Source organism: Rhinolophus sinicus, chromosome 16, assembly GCF_057876585.1.
Source record: "Rhinolophus sinicus isolate RSI-liver-muscle chromosome 16, RSI-T2T, whole genome shotgun sequence".
NCBI lineage: Eukaryota > Metazoa > Chordata > Mammalia > Chiroptera > Rhinolophidae > Rhinolophus > Rhinolophus sinicus.
The window spans coordinates 38,151,764-38,177,682 of NC_142516.1; the positions used below are offsets into that span (position 1 = coordinate 38,151,764).

Below are 25,919 nucleotides of genomic sequence, written 5' to 3' on the forward strand. Positions count from 1 at the left end.
GTCTCTAGCTGACCAGAGAACAGCTCGCGGAGACCAGACTATGTCTGTTACCTGGATCTTTCGTCTCTCTTGAAAAGCAATTGAGTTTTGCCTCTAAGAATTCCATTAGCTATACTTGCCACCTATAATTTCATGAAATATTATTTCTTTTATTTTAAACTTATGGTCTTTACTAAATGATTTGCTTATAAATGTAAATGATAAAAATCTGTGTGACTTTAGCAAAGAAACAAAACCAAAAATGCTCCTTTACTGTCAGCCATTTTAACATTTCTGCTTTAACTCTATATGGGAAAACTCTATATGGGACCAGTACGCATAATGGTCCAGAGGGGTGTCAGTCCTCGGATAAGAGCTGACGAGTGCTGTACATTCATTATGCACCCGTCGCTTCCTCTTAATTTAATCCTCCCAATAGCCCTATGAAGAGTAGCTATCACTCTTATCCACATTATGCACAGGCAGAAAGGGAAACTTGGGAAAATAACTTGCCAAGGCCACACACCCACTCAAGACAAGGCATAGACTTGACCCCAGGTCATCTGACTTCACAGCCAATGTACTCTAAGGCCTGGAGCAGCGGTTCCTAGCACCAGGGCTTGAACTGAGGCCAAGCAGTAAAGACAAGCTCACTGATCTGCTGTGAAATGAAAAAAACAAAACCCCAAAAGCCCAACATAGTGACATTTTCCATAGAGATATGTTTGTTAAAGAATGGCTCTTTATGAAATTATATCTTACTATTTTTGATGTCATACTGTCCTGTATAAGATGATGAGATTGAAGATGGCAGTTGCTTTCTTCTCAGTGCCTGACTTACAAAACAAAACGTGTGATGTCAGTTTTTTAGTTTAAAAATTTTGTTTTCATTCCCAGAATTTCAAAATTTAACATTTGTTCCTGGGTGAGAAAATATCTTCCTCCCTGTAAGGCACATGATTATCTTCTGGTGTCCACATGACTGACTAATTATTGTCCTCTTGGACTTCCAGTTTTTTGTTGCTTGATTTTTAAGTGCTTCTCTTTCCCAAACCTGGACCCATTTCTTAAATGCATTTATATTTACAGGAGGAGAGTAAGTGAACAGATAATATAATAGCTTTCTTCTGCTGTAGTTTCTATGTGAGTGAAAAGTCCAGGCTTTTCTTATCATAACAGGCTGGAAACATTCCACATCAGAGATGTCAAGTCATAACAATGTGGGGGGGGAAAAACCCACTTTGCTCTCAGAACTACACAGTTCTTCTATAGAAAAAGACATTCTTAAAAGCTGTTTGCAATATCCTACATTAATTTCCTCCTGCAAGGCATCTCATACAAAGGGGTCTTATAAACGGATTAAATGTGGTTGGGTACAAAAGTACAGTAAGCCCTCTGTCAGATGCTCATGAGGGTGGCCGCCACAAACAGGGGCTTCCTTCATAAGGGTTCCCTGAAAATAGCTGACTTGAAATTTTTGTGACCAGTAATAACCTCCTTAAAAATAAAACACTTATACCATCTGCTACTTAACAGTGCCCTATAAATTATACCAGGAATGCATGGCTTTTCTACCCTGGCAAATGTCTTCCAAGTTGACAAAAGGATAAATGGAGGGAGGAGGCGAGGGTTGAGCAGCACTGGCTCTTTCTATGCCTTCCCTACACACCACCATTGTTTGGCCTCTGCCTACGCTCAGCGTCTTCCTTGGTAGGAATAAGTTTGGGATGGAGAAGAGCAGAATCCACCTCAGCATTTCCAAGACCAAATGAGTGAAGGTTGGACAGAGTTAGGTCAAAGCAAGGCATTTGATGAGCTAGAATGAGCCTTCAAAGCTCAAGTGGCTGAAGAGGGTGTTGGTTATAGTCCAGGCTTTGATTGCTGAGCCAATTGAGACAGAGATGCAAGAGCTGAAGAGGGATCAAAATGTTATTTTTAATATCTGGCAAGTATGTATTAGAAATAACTACTTGGACCAGAGACCAATATGGGTTTTACATCTTCCCTAAAAATATAGATTTACGGTAAATCCCCAAGAGGAGAGTGAGATTTGCAGAGCAAAATTCCCTAACCTCACATCCATTGAGATGTGACTCAGATCCTGCTGTGCACGCTGGAGAAACTGGTCACATGTGAGCAGCATTTCCTCCCTCAGTGGGGAGAGCCCAGGAGAGGGTGAGAGGAGACAGCCGTTTCTACCCAGGGCCCCTCAGAGAGGAAAGTTTCTTGAAAAGGATGAGGTGGGTTTGTGGAGAAAGGGACACATAAGAAATTGCAGCAAGTACAGCCCAGTGGGGCATCCCAGCAAGACCACAGTGTCTGTAAAGCACCAACTTCAAAATCCCTGCAAACTCAAAAAAGCTTGCTTAGGCCACCCCTCAGATCGTTAAGAGAAACAATTTTGTCTGACACTTATTCGAAAGTGTTGTGCCTTGAATCACAGAGTTACATAGTTTTGTTTGGCTTCTCTTTAGTTAAGTAACATAAGCAACAGCCAAACTAATATATAAAACTTAATTGAGCCTTTCTCTTAAGTAATTTTTTACTCTTCAAAATGAAGCCAAACATGGCAATGACAGTGGAATGAAAAAATTCTGAAAAAGAAAGCCCTATGTTCAGGAAATGAGAAAATTAAAATGAAAAGAAAAATACATGCACTTACACCAAGTAAACCATATTATATTGGGTGTCATCCAAGCCAAGGTTTTTCTCAAGGAACGTGCAGACAAGCCCATTTGAAATTAAAGTCTTCATTCCTCACCCTGCCGACAGTCTCCCAGAAGGTTAAGTCTCCATTATATCCTCAGGGACCAGGAGAAGGAGGTTCCCCTGCTGATTGCAACTCACTGCATTCTCTCTGAGATTAGAGTTTTCAGAGGCATGCATTATACTTGTGTGTGTGTGTGTGTGTGTGTGTGTGTGTGTGTGTGTGTGTGTGTGTGGTGTGGAAGGAGCCAGCAGCAGCATTCAGAAGTGCCCAAGGAGAATTTCGGGTCCTGCTCCCAAGTGGTAGAATGAGCAACACGTCATCAGTCTGTAGACAAGCTCCTGGTCATGTGAGCGGGAGGGCTGCTAGCCTCTTCAACACCCTCTCCTTCCTCTCAGGCACCCTGAGTCCTCCTTCACACGAGCCAGGGAAAAGAGCAGGGCAAGAGGCACGCCATGCGTAAAGAAAGGAAGACCAAATTCTAGCTACTTCCAAATCCCACGTGATTTGTCGTTCTTCCTTTCAGAAGATAATTCAAGGCAAAGTTGCGAGCTGATGATTAGAAAACATGAATGTCAGGATGCTGAGCAAAAGGAATGTAGTGGGGAAAAGAATAGACGTGAGTCAGAGTCATTTGAACACTCATCTCATCTAAATCGGAACTCAGACTCTTCACTGTTGCACCTGGTCCTCAAATGGTGGCCTCTGGCTGGCATTTTGGCGCTTCTGGGCTTTCTTTTTCATATTGCAGATATTTATTTGGGTAGCTGGGCCTCAGTCATCTTCAAATGGTTCTGTCAAAAGCAAGTTTGAGAACCACAACTGCAGCATCTAGAGGCCTGAGTTTCCCTCACACATCACATTTTCCCTTCTTCCTTTCATTCTAGGTTTCCCTAGCCCCCACCCTTTTTGATCTTTTCCTGTAACTTATTCAGACATACATTGTCTTTGGGCGCTGCAGTAAATGCGTCCTTTTTAAACCTAGAAATTATCTACTCTTGAAAATTTCTCAAGGCAACATTCCTCCAATTCCAGCCTATAATAAACTGTTACGAGCAAAGCATCCCATTACGTGTTTTGGAAAATACAAAAACATGCCAGTCCTATGTATTTAGTTATCTATTGCTGCATGACAAATTACTCCAAAACTTAGCAACGCAAAGCAATAAACATTTGTCTCATAGTTTCTGTGGCTCAGGAATTGAGAAGTGGTTTAACTGGATGGTTCTAGCCCTGGGTCAGTCACAAGGCTACCAACAAGGTGGGCGCTGCAGTTACTTCAGGGTTCAACAGGGAGGTGGTTCTACTCACTTGTGCCTTTCTGCAGGGCTGCCTCCAGGCTTTTCCATGTGTCCTCTCATCCTCCAGAACCTCCCTAGCAGGATAGCCTGGGCTTGTTTACATGGTGGCTGGCTGGGGGGGTGGGGGGGGTGGAGGGAAAGGGTGGAGAAAAACGGAGTGGGGATGGAGGGAAAAAGAGAAGGGAGAGGAAGAGGAGGTGGGGCTAGAGGAGAAAGAAGAGGAGGGAAGGAGGGAGAGGGGGAGAAAGAGAAAAGGAGAGGCGGAAAGACAAGCAAGAGATCTTGACCAAGATGGATGCCAGCCTTATTGTAAACTTTGCTTGGAATTTACATCCTATCACTTCTGCCATAGAAGTAAGTTAATAAGACCAACTCACACTCAAGAAGAGAGGAATATGCAGGCTGTGAATGCTAAGAAATGGGGATCACGGGGGACCATTTCAGAGGCTGCCTGCCACACCCTGCCAGGCTCCGCATCTTGGACAAAAAGTGACACGTGCAGATCAGCAGATGCAAGGAAGTTCTATAACAACAGTAAAAGGTCAATGCTTGGAGATTGTAGGAAAAGAAATTAATTTCATTTAGGGGATGTTTAGACAGCTTCTTAAAGAAAGCAAAATTTGAGCTAGGTCTCAAATAGACCTTTTTTAAAAAGGCATTTCAGGCAGCTAGAACATCTTGAGCAAGTGGTCTGGGATTGGAGCAAGCATCAAAATTACTTGGAGGGCTTGTTAAAACGAAGAGGGCTGGGCCCCACTTTCAGAGTTTCAGTAAGCTGGTGGGCAGAGGGGGGAGCAGAAGGGGAAGAGAGAATTTGCATTTCAGGCAATGCTGATACCCTTGGTCCAGGGACCACACTTTAAAAAACGACTGCATGAACAAAGGCTTGGAAATAGAGAATATTTGGAAAGTAACAAATAGGTCTTTTTATTCATTAATTTGGACTGACTGTATTAGTTTCAAGATCTTAGATTCAGTAGAAATGAAAGACCTCAGTTTGTACTTAATGAATCCCAAATTATCAACTTCTGGTACTGGGAAGGATTCAGAGACTCTAAACCCATCATTTTACAAATGAGGAAAGTGAGGTTAGGGGACCTATAGTGAGTTTTCTTTAAAATCAGATGGATTTTGTGGTTCCCTCACTCCAGTGTTCCTGAAAGAAATATACTAGAGCCCCTTTCCTTTGAAGGTTGAGTGCTTTCTATTTGAAATAAGCTAAGGAGTTTGCTCTTCCAGTAGAACACTCACCCTCCATAAAATGCATATACCCATATTTTGGTATGGAAGGGAAGCTGAAAGAACTCTCTGGTCATCTCTTGGCCTATTGGATGTGTTTCCTTGTGCAAATAGATATATGCAACTCCTGCCTGGCTTCTGCTCAGTGGGAAGCCTTCCTCATACTTCGGCCCTCTCTCAGCCTCTATTGTCCTTTTTCTCTCATTAGTCCTTAGGTGTACAAATTTGGTTGCCCAGACTCTGCAAAACTTGGATTTGGGGGTGCTGTTTCTTTTTAAAGTCTAAATAATACAATCTTAGTGCAAACTGGGATGCATCCATCTTGACTCCTGAAAGATGCTTTCTTTGGAAAGAGGGTAGTGAAACTCTGCAGCTTGTTCTCTGCGATGTGTGCACAAAATTAGCTGATGCCTTTGTTCGGTTGTCTGAGCTTTTGTCACCTTTTATTTGACTGGATTTAGGGAAACAATATGAAGACATTTAAAAGAAACCCAAGGGGATCTCATATCCACATTCAAATACAAGTGGGTTTTTATCATTATTCCCTGACCCCTGACTTCCTTTACTCTCACTCTTCGCCCAAAGTACCACCCTCCACCCCACTTTGACATATATTCTTGCTCCAAACGCAGAAACTAAGATATAAAGGAAACTGAACTGTAACCCCCTTTGCCCTTGTGGTTTCTGTGGCAACTTGCTTGAGCACAGGTGTCTCTTTAATTGTGACATTCTGAGAAGTCCTAGAGCTTACCAGCCACACTTCTCCTAAAGTAGGACCTGTCCTAAGCTTTAACTTGGAACAAGAAGGTAAACTCCAGACAGACAGAAGTTAGCCAAAACCTCACTGCAGTTGCTCTCACAGTGAAACCCCGTTTCTGGAGCATACGTTTGTTAACTGCGATGTGGGTGCCATGGAGCTAACATCTTCTTGAAGAGCTGAGAGGTGAGAACGACAAACTGTAAATCCATTTGACTCATTGCCTTTACCAATTCAACCACAAATTGTTTCCTCCTCTCCCACTGAGCACCGTTTAATGAGCTGTATCAGGTGTACAATGGAAGCAGTGAACCACAGATGGAGACAGAGCAATCCTGTGAGTAAGCACACCAGTCAGACCCTGCCTTCCGCACTTCCCAGGTCTCTGAGGTCAGCCAAGTTATTTAACACCTCCAGGTTCTTCATCGGGGCTCGGTTTCCTCACCTAGAAGGGAGGTGGTAAAATGGAGTTGGGGTGAAGATCACAGACTCCATGTGAATAGCTAAATCACCTGATACTATCCCTGAGTGACAGCTAGTGTTCAATAAATGGTAGTCGTGATGGACCGGGCAGTAAATTAAACACACGATTTTTCTCCCAGAGAAACGCACAGTCTTCATTGACGTTGTTTCCAGCTTCATTTTCTTCTTTATTGGCTTAGAACCACTTTTGTGTATCCTACTCTCAATTCCAGCTCAACTAGAGAAATCCAAATTGACCTGAACATTAGTCCAGGGTCAGCCTCTGACTGAAAACCTCTGTATTGCACTGAAAGCCCAATGTGCTTTTCCCAACCAAGACCAAGTTATTAACAACAACGTTGTTTTTCTAAGTCATTAGGAAAGAACTGTCAGAAAGAAATCGGTCTTTGTATCTTCTGGGGGTTGATAGGAAAAAACAGTTTTAAAATGTTGGAGGCTGAAGCACCAGCCACTGACATATTCATCTGAAACAAAGACGACTTTTTAAAACAGGAATCTGGTGATGCACATAGACATGGAAATAAAGGCACTTTGGCTGCAAAATCCTCCCATCTTCTCTGGGGAGGCTCAGGCCTCCGCCTGCTGTTCATCAGCCTTGATTTTTGATGGGGCGATTTTTAGTCAGCTGCTTCAATCATTTTGGCACAGACAAAAATCCTTTAAAAAATGTTACACTTCATCAAAGTGTATCATGAGACTTCACGGTCATTATCTCAATGGCCGCTCTGATGTGCTACAATTGGCAGAGACACAAACGGTAGGGGGTGTATGAGAAGAAAGCCAGCATTTCGTGTGGAAAGCTGGCAACCCTCGCCAAGCTTCTGTCAACAACTCCATGGTCTGATCCGATGCACTGAGCGTGCTGATGATGCTCTTGTTTCTGGAGGAAGTAAACAAGAAAATGAATTCCACTGCACAACACAGCCTCTTTGTATCTTCAAAATGGTGTGACTGGACCCAGGCCAGCTGTGTTGAAAGTTTGGCCATTTATGTCATCAGGGCCCCAGTACTGATGGAGGCTTTGATTACGACTTGGACCAAGCTATAAGACCCTTCAGGGGCAGCAAATAAAGGCATTGATTGGTTGTTGGGTCAATTTAGCCATAAGGGTACAGAGCATGGCTCTTTTGAAAAGCCTAATGGATTAGCTACACAACCAGTCCCACTGTAGGCCTTATTTTTCAAGTAACTCCATGACAGTTTTCCAGCTTGGCAGGGAGCTAACTCTTCCTCCAGAGCGAGCTTCAGAGCTGTTCTTGTTATCAATAGTAGGGCTCAAAGGATTAGACACAGCAGGCCTTACAATTTCATGAAAACAGCTGTTGAAGCAACAATTAAGGCAAACAATAGTTTGCATGGAAAACTATTAATTATGTAAAGTTATGCAGAAAGTGGAATACTCTTTTATTCAGGGCCTTCTAAAGTGACTGAGCCACCTTCCATTCCCTGGCTCTCAAGTGTCAGGAAGTGGCGGTGCTTGTAGGAAGTGCTCCATTGCCTGTGATTTGAATGTAAGCAGAGCTCCAGGCTGCCAGTCAGCCGCAAAGCCAGTCAGGAGTAAAATACTCAGGTAAAGAATATGAGTTAAATTTACATTACCTTGGGCATCTCAGATATAAGCTCAGGCCTGTGTTTTCACAAGTTTCTGGAATTCAATTTGAACCTTGTGGTTGGGATCTCTACTTTCGGTTTCTTAAAAAAAAACATTTCTGTAATATGCCCACTTTTGGGCTTCAGTCACCCTGAAAGGTGATTAACAATAACATTATTTTCTAAGTCTTTAGTAAGGAACTGTCAGAAAGGAATCATTCTTGGCGAACTGGTGAAGTCCCTTGTTCTCTGGACTAAGTAGGTTTTCATTCTCTTAGAATGGGCCAACTTGGATTCTCAACCATCCCCCTTCCACTTCCTCCACTAGAACAGCTCATCCTTCCTTCCACTCTCTGCTTGCTGGGGCTTTAAAATTCATTGCTTTCTCTCTTTGCAATTTCCATCCTTGACTAACAGTGCTGGGAATTGACTTATGGCCCTTTGCCTACCCTGTGTTGCACATGTCACTTTCTTCCCGTATGGGAATCACCAAGCCAAGAAGTCCCATTAAGAAGGTTATTAACTGTATACATAAACATTGCCTCCTGCGTACAGTTAGATTTATTTCTCATCACTTCCAAGTAACTGGTTTTAACACTCTTTCCAGCATGCCCAACACCTTTTATTTGACTATATTGTTTTAGAAAGGCCTTTGGGAATTTAGCTAATTTCATGCTGGAACTTATTAAGTGGGATTTGACACTCTTTGATAATTCCAATAAACCATTAGTCAAGTCTCACTCCCTTCAGGGAAGGCATGAAAGCTTTATTAGTCATAGGGTCTCTATTCTAAACATGTTACCTGAAGTTAGTGGTGCATCGGTACTGAAATGCAATTGACTAGGTTGAATAAAACGTTCCCTGAAATTATAAGAAAGCTCTCATTGGCTATCAAAAGTAAGAGAGCATCTGCCTTTTTCAGAAAACTCTCATTAGGTTCACCTGAGCATTTTGAAGTAATTCAATGAACTTAATTTACTGACCTGCGAATGTTAATAAAATGAGCAGTGCACACACACACACACACACACACACACACGTATACAAATTTTCTCTAAAGTAGGTGGTTTAGTCCTTTCTTCTATCCAGGGTACAAGAATACAGAATAAGCTCTTTTCCTTTTATGGACAGTTTAAAAATCTTGAGAGATCACATTGCTAGAAGGCCCCAGAACATAATTCAGTGTGCAAATGAAATTCATTACTAGGGTCACAACAATAATCCAATTAACATGTATTTACATAATGCCTTTAAAATCATTCTAAACTGAAAACCACATTTACCTTTGAAGTAAAACGAAAAATAAGTACCATGTCCCAGCATACTCCAGTTCACACTTTGCACTGGAGAGTACAAAACTGCATCAAGATTGCAAAAGCAATTATTTCAGTTAGCCAGATGTGATTTTTCAATCATTCTAAGATTTTTTTTTTTTTTTTTTTTTTTTTAGCAGTTCTTATTCCGTGGCACCACTCACAGCTCTCTGCTGGCATGGTGCTTACATCTCTTCATTATTAATTCAGCTCATGGAGCTTAATTGGACAAGGCTAGAGTGAATTTGACAAACATCACAGCAGCAGAAAAAGCAATCACTCTTTCAAGATGAAAATTTGTTTGATGTCTTACTGTGTAACTCATTTACTCTCCTCAGGAGTCATGTGACCTGAATGTTAATCAGCCATTGATTGGTTCCTCTCCTTGGACAGTCACGTGACTTGAATATTAATGGGCTGGCACTCCATAGCTGTACTGTTAGGCAACCTTGTGATTGGCTGCCAGGTTAAGATACGGAGATAAGTGGGTGCTTGATGAGCACTTGACAGAACTTCACAGAAAATTAAGGCCCTAAAATAGCATGAGAAAGTCTTGTCAAATCAAGCATGATTATCATTGAATGCTTAAGGAATTCATCATCTGCATGAAATTGATACACTTCAGCACCAGCAGTCCCTGTAGTCAGCAGGGACTCATCAGATTTTTATTTATATGTGTTCACCAAATCACATTAATTCTGAGAGCTAAAACATGCTAAGGATGAAGGTTATTTTCTGTTCAATCTAATTTATCTATGACAATAATCATCACTAATAATGTGTCAAATTGGATTGCAGTCATTTTATGCATGCATGCTGATTTGGAAAAGAGTGTTAAACCATCCTGCGGTAATTAACAACCGGTAAAGGTATGCTGGCCCGAAGTAATCAGCATATCTAGATGGAAAATTAAGTTTTATAGAATGGATTTATAGATACATATCCTTATTTAATTCAGAATATAAATTATTCCTGGTAAAAGCGACATCATTTTTATAACACCATTAAGGCCAATAACCATTGAGGGACTCGCATCCTTAATTTGCTCCATCCTTCATTTTTTCTCTCGTTTTCTGTGGTTAAATTTCTAATGGTTGTCCCTTCCTTCTTGCCAAGTCCTCATTTTAGAGGGGTTTGGTAGGGCTGAGATGAATGAATATGCATTGGTTTAAGCGTTAATCATGGATGAAGGACTCTGCATCATACCTCTTAATACACAATGCTTTATAATTACTGGCGGGGGTGGGGAGGTGGGCATCCGGAAGAATACAAAGAGAGGGGTGGGGCCAGACTTTGGCCTTTTGCTGTTTCTCTATTATTTCTCCTCACAAAGGGACAATAGGAAATTTTGCAGATTAACTCATAAGGGATTAATGTTTCTTGGAGAATCATTTAAACCTGAATTATTTTGTTGAAATACCTTTTATGGAATAGAAGCTGTTTTGATTTTTTTTTTTTTTTAAATAACCTCCTGCTTTACAGGGCATTATTTTAGTAATGGAGTACTGGAGTAATGAAATCTTAAAGAAATGTTTTACCCTTTGGTGAGCTTGGCTAAAATGTTTGAGAGAATTACACCTCAAAAAAAGGGGAGAAAATAAATACCAGTAAACTGTTGTTTCTTTCCCACCACTCCCCGCTCTCACCCACCCCCATCTTAATCTCCTGTGCGACCAGGACGGCCCCTATTCTTTCCCCCTCTCTCAGGAGCTCTCTTTATTGATTAAATGAATCTGCTCCAAAGGCTGCCTCCCAGGCTCTTTGATCTAATCCGATCTGATTTTATCCTATCGCTTCAGCAGGACATCGGGGAATTAACAATAAGCAGCTTTACCACAAGTGTTTAATAACTCAACACAATCTCCTTATGGCTGGGAGCTGCTCATGTTCCCATCCAGTCCATGGCAAGCAGTGTAACAGATTGGCCAGCCCCCGAACCTGAGGAATTTTCCTGCACTGTGAAACTAATCGCTTCAAGTTCCTTCATAAATCACACAAAGCAGATTTTAGCATCTTAACAAATTAAAAAAAAAAACCCTCAAAACAGCAGAGTGGATTGGGGGTATGGGGGTGACAGAGAGGGCTCACCCTCCAGAAAAAAAGGGGGTGGGAAAGTGGAGGGCGGTCCAATATTGCAGTGGGGGAAGGGGCAGATGTAAAATAACTTGTCTTCTCATGCAATATGTTTCTCATCTCCTTAAATTCTAATATGAATGAAATGATTTGGGTAGGCTCAAACCTAACAATGCTGCAAGTTCACAACTGACATTTTTTTCCCACTGTGATGGAAACGATGTGGTTTCAACAACAGGCCTCTTATTGTTCCTGTGACAGCCCTTGAAGTATGCCAAAAGCACACAGTTAACAAGGACGGTGCATCCTGCGTGGTGCAGACAGCCCAGATGTTAGGCTCAAATGGTATGTCCCCTGGATTCCAAACCAGCATACACGCATAAAGGGGCGTCTTAAATGATCACTCAATTACAAAATGTCATTTTTGAAATGCCTTTTTTTTTTTTTTTTACCTAGGGCTGCCCCTATATATACATCCCTATTTCTAAATTGCAAAGGCAGAATTCATTTAATAGCTACCTCACCTCCCCAAAAAAGTGCGTTATACCCTTTTTTCTAAATATCACAAGCACAGTGAGTAAAGGTAGGTGCTTCTTTCCTTTTCTAAGGGAGAAATGTTGATGCAGTGGCTTACCCTAATGCCAGAATAGCCAGAGCTGGGAGTAAGTGAGAAACTTGGAGAGAAAATGGGCTTGTGAAAGCTGCTCGATTATTAGTGCCATGGGGAAAATATCACTCTAGCACTAATCTAAAATAAAACATCTTTTAGTTGCTCTATTCAAAGCCTACTGTACATCAGAATTACCTATAGAAACATGTTGCATAACAGAGAAACAGCCCCGTCTCTCCACCTCTGTCACTACTCTCTCCATTACCCTGGCAGTTCTGAGATTTCTCGCTACATCAGCAGAGTAACCGAGTGCCCTCTAACTGAACATCTGGGGCCAGAGGGAATTTTATGACTCAGGTTTAGGCCAGATTACTCTTACTATGGTGAGATCTTTTTCCACATCCCCAGGGCCCAGGGTACTTACAGATTCGCTCAGATATGCTAGATGCTTCATGATTGCTTTCCGAAGTAAAAACATTTGTTTTTATATCCTTATGTCCTTCTCCAACCACATCCATTCATCACTGTTTCCCAGATTTTCCCACCACTGTATGAATCCAACATTTTGAGATGCCGCCACACCCCCGCCCCCACCCCCCGAAAAAGGCAACTCTGATTTTGTGATTTCTACTCAATATGGAATGGAACGCTAGCATGAATAGTGTTATTATTTCCTCTTTGGAAATGCCTTTTGCCTTACTTTTTTTTTCCCCCCAGATAAACTATGTCATAACAGAAAAATCCCTGTGAAGTTCTCCAAAGAACTCTCTGCTGCTTCCAGACCCTGGAACTATAATTATGCCTTGCGTAATTAAAACAGAAAGAGGGTCCCCTGCCAACTGTGAGTGCCCGTTTACATCACAAAGAGATAGCAAAATGTACTCAGGAAGGTTGCAGCCAAAGTAATTGAGAGGGCTGCCTGAACCCAGCTCTGCTTTCTAAATATTGTCCCTGGGTTAGGAACTGAAGAGGCAGAGGAGAGGAGAGCAGGGGCGGGGGACTGGAGCCAGGGGCCTGTTGACTTTTCCCGCCTGGGCATGATGTCATGGAGTTCAGTGACTTCAGGGTCTGGTGTTGACTGAAGTCTTGTTGCACAGCTAGTCCAGGTGCTTCTACTGGGGAGTTTCAGACCTGTCACCGCACGGTGGGGTGGACTTCAGATGTTCTGAATGCCTGCACTCACATGCAAATGTTCAGCGCGTCAGGCCAGGGTGTAAACATCTTGACATCAAGTAGTACAAAGAGGACTCTTCTGATCGGGGTTCATTTCGTTCACAAGCTTGTTCTTCTTGGGACCTTTCTTTTGTAGGCTGCTGTTATTGGAACACGAAAAAGAGAGAATGAGAGAGGGGGAGAAGGAGAGGGAGAGGGAGGCAGCGAGGGAGGGAAGGAGAGAGAGCGAAAAGAAAGGGCACTGAGGAAAAAGGAAAACAAACCAAAGCCACAAGTTGGAAAGAAAAAAACCTATAAAATAGAAACGCATTATGTTTTTGTACATTTTCAAAATGTAGCCAAACTAAACCATTAAATGAGGATTTTGTTTCACAAAGTCTGCAAACTATTCAACTGCTAACCCACTATACCAAGAATGCGGTGCCAACCAAAATATGTCAAGATTAGTAGTACTCAATAAAATCTCAAAACCAAATGACATGCAAGCTGTATTTCATGATTAGAGCGCTTCCTTATGTCAAGGAACATACATATTAACTTGTTTAAACACAGCTATGGGCTGTCACTCTGTTTGTCAAAAGCAGAGGAAGGAGAATCTAGTGCCTACCAGACCATCCAGATGATACCTCACACTTTCTATCTTCCTGGCAGACAGCATGGCCACCATCCAATTAATCCTTACGTCATCTGAGAGAAGAGGGGCTAAGAGAAAGGAGGAGAGACGAGATGGGGAGAGGCAGAGAGAACTTCCTACTTTACAAAGCAGGGTACTGAAAGCAGGCTTTGCAGTTGCCTTGCTCAAGGCCCTGACACAAGTACCGAGCTGGGATTAGAACTGAAAATGCTTACCTTTTTCTACCAAGTCACCAAATTTACAAAATGCAAACGCCTGGAATCTTTTTTTACAAAATCTAGAAGCTAACATGTACTTAAAGCTTTAAGATCTACATAGGACTCATACATACTTTGTCACTGAATCCTCACCACTGTCCTGGTCATTTATATATTATCTTCATTTAACAAAAGAGAAGCCCAAGTCTCAGAGAGATGAAGTGACTTGGCCAAGCAGCTACATCCAGGAACAAGTAAAACCAGGGTAAGGATGCTTCTGTCTTAGGCCTCCAAACCAAATGGGAACTAGACAAACAATGCTGCTCCTCCGAACACAGCGTCTCCTTTTGCCCCGAAATGCTTGAGTTTGAGCAGGATTCTAATAATGGAAAGGGGTGGGTGATTACCTCATTCTCTGACTGTCAACAGCAAGGAGCTGCTACGTGCTCCTACCTGGCGGGAGAACGAAAGGGAAGCTGTTTTCTCATTTACAAAATAAGGTAGTAAGATATGTGATTATGTTAGAAACACTTGTTCCTAACATATGTGAGGGGGCTTTTGGGGGAAAAGGAAAAACCAGAGCCTGCTTCTTCTGTTATTTGGGTGCTTCTTCCCTTGTGTGAGCTTGGCAAGACCCCCACTAATGCTGACATGGCAATAAGGGCTGCTCCCACAGGCAAACTTCTGCACCCTCCTGTCCCCCTGTACCCACACACAGCCTGTTTGCATGGACCCTCTTGATGCTGGGGAATCACTGCCTCTTTCACTGCCACATAAGCCTTGGGGTGCGGTGGGTGAGAACTGCAATTCAAACCAGTGTCTTATCTGATGGGTTGCAATGTGGGTCCTTCCCGTCTGCTCTTCATACCCTGTCTGAGGAGCCTGGGGGAGCCTGGATGTGGTCGTGTCAATTCCCCTCCACTGACACACTCCTTAGCCTGATGAGAAGCCAGGCCTTTCTAGATCTGGGCCCTGCTGACATCTGGCTTCATCCCTTGACACTCATCCACATGCACCTGACTGGCCCATACTTAACAGATGATTTCTGTTACAGGCTGAATTGTGACCCCTGCCACAATTCTTATATGGAAGCCCTAACCCTCAGTACCTGAAAATGTGACTACATTTGGAAATAGGGCTTTTAAATAGGTCATTAAGGCAAAATTGGGTCATTTGGGTGGGCGCTAATCCAACATGGCTAGTGTCCTTATAAAGAAGAGGAAATTAGGATAGAGAAAAGACCATGTGAGGCCACAGTGAGAAGGCAGCTGTCTGCAAGCCAAGGAGAGAAGCCTCAGGAGAAACCAAACTTGCTGATATCTAGATCTTGGACTTCCAGCCTCTGGAACTATGAAGAAAATAATTTTTGTTTTTTTAAGCCACCCTCTTCTACTCATTTCCCCAGCCTAGCACAATGCTCATCAGAGAGGGCATTCAATTAATGTTTAATGAGGTGACAAAAGGGGACATGGCAGAAACATCAACAATAACGACTATAACTAAAACTCATTGAATGTTTGCTAGGTGCCAGACACTATTCTAAATGCTACACTTGCTTTAGCCAACTTCATCCTCTCAATAACCATATGAAGTAAATAATATTGTTATCCTCATTTTACCTTGAAGACCTGGGCATACCAAGAGAAGTAACCTGCCCGAGGTCATGCAGAGCCAGGGATTTAAAACCAGGTGTCTGGCTTCAGAGTCTACATTCTTAAGAAAATGTCTTCCAAGGAGAAAAGGAAGAACACTGGAAAGGAATAAAAGAAGGGAAGGAATCACTAACTGTATAAACGTAGGCAAGATACCTCAATTCTGTGAAACTCCGTTCCCTCCTCTGCTTATCTCAGCAGATAGTATCCCTGAGTACATTCGAAGTGCAGAGTACTGCCCAACCACACGGCCTCCATTTTCAGTAGCCAGAAAGCAGTCAAGTCACCACAGGACTGCCACTTGAAGACTGGATTTTCAGGTGGAAACATTTTGCAAAACGGGTAACCCTGAAAACATAAATTTCAAAGAAGAGAAGAATGGGGTAGTCAAAGCTGAGTGTAAAGAGATGCTTCTCTGCCTCCCACCAGGGAGCAGAAGCAGCACTGCCTTTTTGCAGCACTCTGGGGTCCCCATCCCCTTGTCATATTCCTGTTCTGTGGAGGTGTGCGTTCCAACTGCCCTGACCAGGAGGGGCTCTCAGGGTACTCTCCACTGGTGTTGCCCCAGGTTCAGAAGCCACAGATTACATCCTTGAGAGTCCTACAAATCACTGTTCTGTTACAATTTCAATTTACTAATCCAATTTACCGGGTTTACTACTTATAGCTAGGATCTTAATGTTACCTGTGGGGTGGAAGAATTTCCTGTTCTGTTTTCAAACTGGACTTTTTGTTTTCTAAACACTGTCTTCATGGAGCACCGTATCTCTTTTTTCCTTTGGTTCAGATATGCACTGAGCATGAAACAATGACTTAGTGGAGCCTGGTAAAAAGACATATCTAGTTGTTCCACACCTGCAAAGACACTTCTTTGAAGGTTTTAGGATGACCTGTTTCCCAAGGCTGGGAGCAGAATGGTTCAAGCACTTGGAGGAAACCAACTGTAAATAGAAAGGCTGTGTTTAACATAATCCCCTCCAGAAGACTCTCTCCTCCAGTCACTGTAATCAACCCCGTAGTATCAGATGAAGGTTCTTGATTATCTCCCTATGGCATTATGTCTCACCACACAGCTGATAATAAACTGATGGATTATCAAACAAGATTACAGCTTTAGCAAATAAAATCATGTTTTGTGTGAAGAGAGAAAACACTTACTATCCCTAGCTGCCTGGCTAAATATTTACATATCACAGGCTTTCCAGGGTCCCTGTTCTTTAGAATCTGATTTTTAAAAAACAACACAGAGGTTAAGTTAACAGAAAGGGAACACACTGTGCTTTTGACACCAAGCTAAATACCCCTCTGGGAGAAAACAGGGCAAGGACTGCCTAAAAAGTAGAACTAAATCCAAGGCCTCAGGTGTTGGTAAGATCAATGGATACCTGTGACAAAAATGGTAGCTGGGGTGTATGAAGAGGGGTTTGAATGCCTGCTTTAAAGGGAACATACAAGAAAGAGAATAGAAATCGAAAATATGCATGCAGCTCTCTCTCTCTCTCTCTCTCTCTGTAAGAAAGGAAGCAATGTGCTTATAGAAAGTCTCGTGTTGGTCTGTTGCTTTATATCTTTCAAAACCTATCTCCCTCATTACCTGTATTTCTCCCCCAACTCCCGATTTTCCTGTTTTCCCCAATTTCTCTGTTTTACAGCTGACACAAAGTGAGGCCTAGGAGAAGTTAAGTAACTTGCAAAAGGTCCTGGAAGGCAGGCCTCAAACACAAATTTTCTGATTCCTAATGCAGCCCCCTTTCTGTTACAACCTCTCTGCTCTAACACAACAATGCTCTCCTAAAGGAAACGAATGGCACAGGGTTTTTGTTTCTGTGTTTTAAAGCTTCGTGTATTCATAATGACAAATCTGAAGTTAAGTTACTATTTGGGTTAAGACTCCCAGACAAAAATGGATGTACCTTAAAATAGAAAACGGACGTTTTTAAATGCCTGTCTTTTAAGAGACAGAAAGAGAGAAGAAGAGGAATTGGTTTGGTCAGTTTAAATTTGTTACCATCCCAGCGAAGAGTACAAAGCAATGATAACAATCCACCTGGGCTAGCCACAGTGCAATTTATTTCAGAAGATCTAACTTCCTTTTGGGAATGACAGATCTTGCAAACATGGAAGGGCAAAGAGACGTGATTCTCTGCATGTGAAAGGCAGAGAAGCTCCTGGTTCCAGTGACTTTTTCATCTGGCACACACAAAACAGCCCCAGGCTGACCTTCATTGCAAAGGAACTTCTGTTCAGTAGACTAGGGAGGTCCACAAAAGCACTGGGCTAGACGCTCTATGATTCTACCTCCTCTTTGTCCTGGGGTAGATAGATGCTCTTCCAGGCAAATCGACCAGAGTGATCCTGGCGTGAGAACATGCTGGTTCCCAGGCACTGTGCCTGCAGATCCAGTGTTCTGTGCACACACAGCTACCCAGCGAGTAGTACTGAGTGAAAAAAATCATGAGCGTATGTAACACATCAGAAAAATCGAATACTGTATTATTTCTCTTTTGTAATGGTATATAGATGTATCAAAAGTTAACTAGTGAAATCACTTTTCCCCTTTAATAATTAGAAGTCTGAAAGAATAGAAATTTCTTACAATATAAGAAATACAATAAAAATAATTATCTACAAGTTTATATAAATATCAGTAATGAAAGTATGTCTTCCCTCCCCCACTACCTTTTATTCCCCCATCTTCCAAAGGATTCTATTTCTACAGTTTGGTGTGTATCCTTCCAGTTCTTTTTCTGATATATATATGGTATGTTCTTCTATCAACGTCTGGTTTAGCTTTGTTTAATAGAGTATATAGCTGAGGTTATACTGTATACATGGTTTTGTCAGTTTATTATTATTTTTTAATGTTTCTTAGGTTAGTACACAGAACTCCACCTCATTTTTTTTTAACTGCCACTTAGCATTCAAGAGTATGGATGTTTCATAAATTATTATGTGTTCTCCTATTGACAGACATCTAGGCCATTTTCAATTTGAGGCAATTATAATCAAGAACACTATGGTGGAAAAGTGGTGGAATACAAGTGGTAGAAATCCTGAGTTGAAAGAAATGTCTGCCTTGAATTGTAACTGGTACTGCCAAAATAATTATCACTTTAACTTCCACCTACAGTACGTGTTAATACCTGTTTTTTCACTCCCTCACCAACACTGGCTATTATCAAATTTTTAACATTTTGCCAATTTGATGAGCAAAAACTACTTTCTGTTTTTCCTTTTTCTGTGATTTGCCATTATCTATGGATTTTAGGGAGTATTTTAAACAAATTTTAGGAACTCTATGTATTATCCATTTTGATTTATATACGCTACCAACATAATATATGACATAAACATTTTGTCATTAACTTTTTTACTGTCTTATATCCTACAGAAGTTTTCAATTTTATGTTATAAAAATGGCCACGCTGCTGGATTTTGACCTCATCTTAAAAAGGACTTTTCCACCCTGTTATTTTTTCCTACATTTTCTTCTAATATTTATATTTATTTATGTCCTTATTTTTACACTTAGCTCCTTGATGCATCTGGAATTCATTTTTATGTATCTAGGAGACAGGGCGCTCACTTTATTTTCTTTCCAAATAAATAGCTAATGTTCCCAGCACCATTTATTAAATAGTCTACACTTTACTCTCTTATCTGAAATGCAAACTTTTGCACAGAGTAAATACCTGCATGTGCTTAGGACTCTCTAATGTCTATTGCAATGATTTATCTATCTCTTCTCCAGTCATTGCAACACCATTTCTATTGCTATGGCTACATGTCCTGTTTTGACATTTGGAAGAACAAGTCTTTCTTCACTGTTCTTTTTTCAAAATTATCATAGCTAATATTGAACATTTTCTGTCCCTTTTAAAGCTTTTACTACGTATCAAGGAGATAAATATTATTTTTAAATATGTTTGAGATGTAAAATAACAATAAAATGAATACAAATGCAACCCCACTCCTATATTTTGTCCTCAAGAAAAAGTTTTAAATCAGTATATCCAATTACATTAAAAATATTGCTGGAATTATAATTGGGACTGCATTGTATTTATACATTAATTAGAGAGATTAGAGAGAACTGGCATCTTTTCCATATTAAGTATTCCCACACTGAAACATGGTATTTCTTTTAATTTTAAGAGTTTCTAGGACCATCAGTCCTAGAAACTTGTATCTTTTATTTTTCTTCATATAGGTGCGCACATTTCCTGCTTTTGTGCATGAGGTGTTTTTATGGTGCTGTCTGATTACTTACTGTGAAGATCCAGGTAAGTGATTTGTTTTTTACAAGTTGGTATTGTAATTCTTACTAAATAGTCAAGAGTTCTAATGTTTTACAGTTGATTCTTTTGGATTTTTGTAGACAGTATATATGTATACATATGTATATATATACATGTATACATCTGTCTGCTATATAATATAATGAAACATTTCGTCTTTTCCTTCCCAATATTATATGTATTTCTTCTTATACTATTTCTTATTAATGCCCAAAAGCTTTAGAAATAGGTGTAGTGATAACAAACCTTCCTGTCTTGTTTGTTCCTGCTTTTAATGATATGCTCTATTTCACACACACACACACAAATGTGTATTTGCCTTAGATTTCTGGTAGATACCCTCTATGAATTTAGTGACGTTTCCTTCTCTGACTAGCGGATAAGTCATTTTGTTTTTACTATTTTAAATCACAAATAAATGTTGACTTACATGGTTGTTGTTTTTTTAGCACTATTGAGATAAACCAATGGTTTGTCCTCTAATTTTTTAATATAATAAAATACATGAATAGATTTCCTACTGTTCGATCATTATTGCATTCCTGGGATTCATACCACTTGGTAATAATGAATTCAATTTAATAATATTTTACTTGGAGTTCTATATTTATGTTCATGAGACAGATTGGCTGAAAGTGGTCATCTTGTGTGTGTGTGTGTGTGTGTGTGTGTGTGTGTGTGTGTGTGTGTGTGTGTTTGTGTGTGCAGTCATTGTCAATTTGGGTACCTCAACTACATAAAACGATAGCTAAGTTGGAATAATTTCCTTCTATTTATTTACAGAAGGGAGTAACGAGTTCTTAAGCATTTGGAGATTTAAAATAGTCAAGGCCTTGTATCTTTTTGAGGTAGATACTTTTATTACCTTGTCAGTTTCTTCTATGAGTACAGTTCTGTTTAGGTTTTCTATCACCTCATGCAATAATACTAGTAATTTATATATTACTAGTATTATTCCTTTTCGCATAGATTCCTTTTCGAAAAATATTCCTTTTCGAATAGATTTTGAATGTGTTATTTTAAGGTCAAAGACATTATCCTTTTTTTTCAATTTCCTCTGAATCTGTCCTTTCCCTTTTTTCTAATGTGTGTATTTGCATTTTTTCTTGGTCAGACTTACCAAAGGTTTTGTCTACTTCATACACCACTTCAAAGAAGTAGCTTTGGGTTTTAAAGACAGAGTCCATTGTTTTGTGTTTTTCTATTTCTGTCATTAGTTTCATTTCTTATCTCATTCTTGTACATTCTCTTATTTTTTTACTGCTTCTTTTCTCAATTACCGAGTTTCTTTTTAATCCCTTCTTATTTTCTAATGAGTGATTTGAGGCTATACAATTTCTTCTAAGTGCTGCGTTAGACATAGTTAACAAGTGTTGATTGGTAGAGCTTTAATTTTTGTTTATTTATAAATGGTTCATTGTTTGTCTTTATTTCCTCTTTAAACAAAGCGTTATTTAGGAGAGTGTATGGGTTGATTTTTTTTTATTTTTGAAATGGGTAGATTCAGGGCTAGAATATTTTCCTTCTGTTATTATTTAATTTTACTGTATTTTGTTCAGAGAATATGAACTATGATTTCTCCTCTTGGGAATTTATGGAGGTTTTCCTAGTAGACTACTACATGATCAAATTTTGAAAATGTTCCATGGGTGTTTAGAAATAGTGTAACTTCTCTGTTTGATGAATATGAAGTTTATAAATATTTAAATTGTGTAAGTTATACATGTTATAGTACCGTGTTTCCCTGAAAATAAGACCTAGCCAGACAATCAGCTCTAATGCGTCTTTTGAAGCAAAAATTAATGTTAAGACCCAGTCTTATTTTACTATAAGACCGGGTATAATATAATATAATATAATATAATATAATATAATATAATATAATATAATATAATACCAGGTATAATATAAGACTGGGTATAATATAATATAATATAATATAATATAATATAATATAATACCAGGTCTTATATTAATTTTTGCTCCAAAAGATGCATTACAGCTGATTGTCCGGCTAGGTCTCATTTTCAGGGAAACAAGGTAAGATTATTAAATGTGTTCTAAAATTCTGTCTCCCTGGATTTATTTATTTTTGACAAAGTTGTGTTAAATTCTCCTATTATGATTATGGGTTATCCATGTCTCTGTATTTTCGTCACTTTTTTTATGCTTTGCTTTATATTTCATAATTTTGTTCTGCATATAATTTCATGATTATTGAAAATTTTTTGTCAGACTTTTTGTATTATTTTGGGTGGGGAGTGGTATGTCACATACCTAATAGCATAAAGTTGGAATTTTTTTTATTTTCCAGTCTGAAAGTCTGTGTTTTAAAGAAAGTATTTAAGCCATTCATATTTAATGTGAATGCTTATGTTTGACTTTTTTTCTGAACACCTATTTTTATGTTTTCTATTTATCATTCTTTTGCATTTAGTCTCTTTTTTGTTCTCTGCTTTTTGTTGATTTAGTTGTTCCATTTATTTCTTCCTTTTTAAATGTTTAAAAACATATGTATTCTTTTCCTGTTTTTCTTAGGGACTGCCTTGACATTTTAATATTCATGTTTAAATGTATATACATTCATATGTCACTTAACGATGGGTATACATTCTAAGAAATGTGTTGTTAGGCTATTTTTGTCATTGTGTGAACGTCATAGAGTACTACATACCTAGCCTACATGGTACAGCCTATTGCTCCTAGGCTATAAACTTATACACGATGTTACTGTACTGAATACTGTAGACAACTGTAACACAATGGTAAGTATTTGTGTATCTAAACATGTCTAACCATAGACAAGGTACAGTAAAATTATGGTATAAAGATGGTGAATGGAACATAAAGATGGTGACTGGAAGTTGCTCTGGGTGAGTCAGTGAGTGAGTGATGAATGAACGTGCAGGCCTAGGACATTACTGCACATTGCTGTATGTAGACTTCATAGACACTGTACATTTAGGCTACAGGAAATTTATAAAAAATATTTTTCTTTCTTCAATAATAGATTAAACTTTAGCTTACTGTGAAGTTTCCTTTATAAACTTTTTAAAAAATTTTAACTTTTCAACTCTTCTGTAATAACACTTATCTTAAACACAAACATACTTTATAGCTGGACATGGAGTGGTCATGTCCTATAATAACAATGGCTTCATCTGGAATACCTCCTGAGGCTCTTCCTGAGCAGGTGTTACTACTTCCAGAAATATGTCCATGGTGGTTTGCTTGGTTTGTTTCTTTTTTTCATCGAAGATTTGCTTGTAAGCAGATAATGCACCATCAACATTCCTCTCTATTACTGAAAATCTTTTGGTGTTGGGGTTCATGTTTTCAAACTTTTTAAGGAGCTTGTTAAAGTCTGAAAAAGCTTCTACTAAATGCTTCACTCTGAATTTTCTTGGGCAGGAGGAGTTCTTCTTTTTCTTCCCCTGCATTTCCTTTCCCTTGCCTCTTCTTCAACTATGTATTCCTATTCCAGCCGCAACAACTTCTCATGAGTCTGTTCATCAGGAACCACTTCTAGGAGCTCCCCAATGTCAACTCAGGTTAAAGTAGTTTGCCATCTCAACCATAGCCTTGTTGATTTCTGCAACCTTTGCGCTATGTTACAACAGCTAGGAAGTCAAAAGGCAGTTGGAACTGCTCAGCTCCATTATAATCTTATGGGCCTACCGTCATCCATGTGATCCATCCTTGACCTAAGTGTTATGAGGCATATGACTGTATCTTATCAATGTCTAGAAATAATCAGTATCTCTATTATCCTCCTGATCAAGACAAGAATCTTCAGACATCTTCAATTCTGGCTCCACCTCTTTTTCCTCTTGTCTCATCTCTGTACTCCCACATCTACTACCTACATGTCGGGATTTCAGTTCCATATCATTAACAATTGTTTCTATATTATGTGTCAAAACTTTTATAGATTCAGCTATAACTTTAAAGTTTTTTTGCCCACATCTTCTTCCTTGCTATGTACGTTTTGTTTTCTCCAGTGTTTTACAGCAGTATGTTTTGAGGATTACTTTCAAAGAGTGTCTGTGTTCATGTCTAGAAATATTTTTATCTTGTGCCCCCACTGGAACACAAATTTTGTTGGGTATAGAATTTGAGGTGAAAATTGTTTGCTTTCAGTAATAGATAATCTTCATTATTTTGGCTTCATGTACTGGTCACTGTTTTTGTTTTTGTTTTAATGCAAGGAAAAACATGTTAAATTCCCCTGCTTGGGACAAAAAATTGCTGCAGTTGTTCAATACATATAGGAATTGTATTTTTTTCCCCTCTAATTTTGCATAGGCGAAGAAGCAAAGAAACTGAAACTGAAAATGGGATTTATTCTTATGTAAAATGAGTTCTAAGTACCATCTGCTAAAGTAAAGAGACTAACAATAGAAAGGAAACCATAACAGTTTGGTATGCCACTCTGATCACCCTCTAAAAGCCTTCAAAACTATATTCACTCTAGAAGGGGTCTGATTCTCAGGGTAAGGTAAAAATTGTTTTCTACAATAGCATTGTTGTTCAAATAATTAGCTATTGATAATAGGTAATGCTAGTAACAAGGGAACCAGAACATACTAATGTATTTGTATTTCTTTAAATTTTGCTCTAAAGTGCTCTGTTGTTAATACAATAATTCGCCAATAGAAATTGTCATATTTTATTGTTTTCATAGAGAGCATTTTTAAAACAGAAACATCTATTTACATAGAATTTTACCACAACTATGCTCTGTTAACCTACCCAATGGAAAACTTAGTCACTGGAGTCACAAAATTCAATCCAAAAAATGCCATTCTCCACATAAGTTTCATGGGTTATTTGTAAAGAAGGAAATAAAATTTCTGAATGACTAGTTTTATACACTGAAATCTGTAAATGACAGAATATTTTTTCTTCCCTCTACTTATCTTACCACCATTTCCTTCCCCTCAAATTTCCCCTCATTGGAAAAGGAGAGAACTAACTTCACACAATCTTTTTCAAACCCAAGAGAACAATTCATCATTCATATTTCAAATCTTCTGCTGAAAGCTTGTGCCTTTTAGATCACCCACACCATTCCTCACCAGCACCGCCTCTTGAATGACTAACAGTGTCCAAAATAGAATGCACAAATCATAGCTACTAAAAGGTCACAGAGAAACAACTTTGTATGACAAAATTTTATTAGGCAAATTAATCAAGGAACGTCAATGTGTGTAGTGATCTTTGGCTATAAAAAGGGGGATACGAGGGATAGTGAAGTTAAAGGGACTCTAGCCATTTTTCCTTACATTTGTGTACTATTTAAAACTTTTACAACAAGAATATAATCACACATAATTGTGTAATATTAAAAAATAAGGCAACTATTACAAACAAACAAAGCAGAATGTTGATAATAAAAGGACCATTAGAAATGACCTAGTCCCAAATCCCTTAGTTGGGATGTAACTGAGATTAGAGAATGTAACTAATATACCCCAGTTTCTCATGACAAGCCTCCATTTAAAGGAGGGAAGTAGGGAACAGCGCAGAGATGCTCTGACAACAGGCATCTTCCTTTGAGAAAACATATATTAGGGTTTGAGAGATTAGTTAATCCAGAAACCACATGGGAAAGTTTTTATCCATATACTAGAGGAAGTAAAGAAATATGCCAAAACCAGGGGATATAGGTTGGGGAAAGGTAAGGGTTCAAGTCATAGTCAATGCAAAGATTTAGAATCTAGGCTATGGGAACCAGTTAAGACATCAGTGTAAAACTGGACCAATTGGTTGCCTTCAACAACTCTAGACTTGGGTCCTTCCTTTTTGAGTTCATTTGGTGGATCAGTTTGTTATAGACAGCCAGAGGGGTGGGGTGGTACCTGAAAGCAGAGAGCTGGCTAGAATATAAGAACTACATGTCGAATTCTAGTT

At 39.4% G+C, this 25,919-nt stretch overlaps 1 long non-coding RNA gene across 1 annotated transcript in view; it reads left to right on the plus strand.

Moving 5' to 3' along the window:
* LOC148754992 (uncharacterized) overlaps positions 1–25,919 on the plus strand; it is a 107,095-nt gene that overhangs the window by 16,697 nt on the left and 64,479 nt on the right. The window contains exon 4 of the long non-coding RNA XR_016019376.1: positions 19,919–19,991. This is a non-coding gene — a long non-coding RNA (uncharacterized LOC148754992). The remainder of the gene's footprint in view (positions 1–19,918; positions 19,992–25,919) is intronic.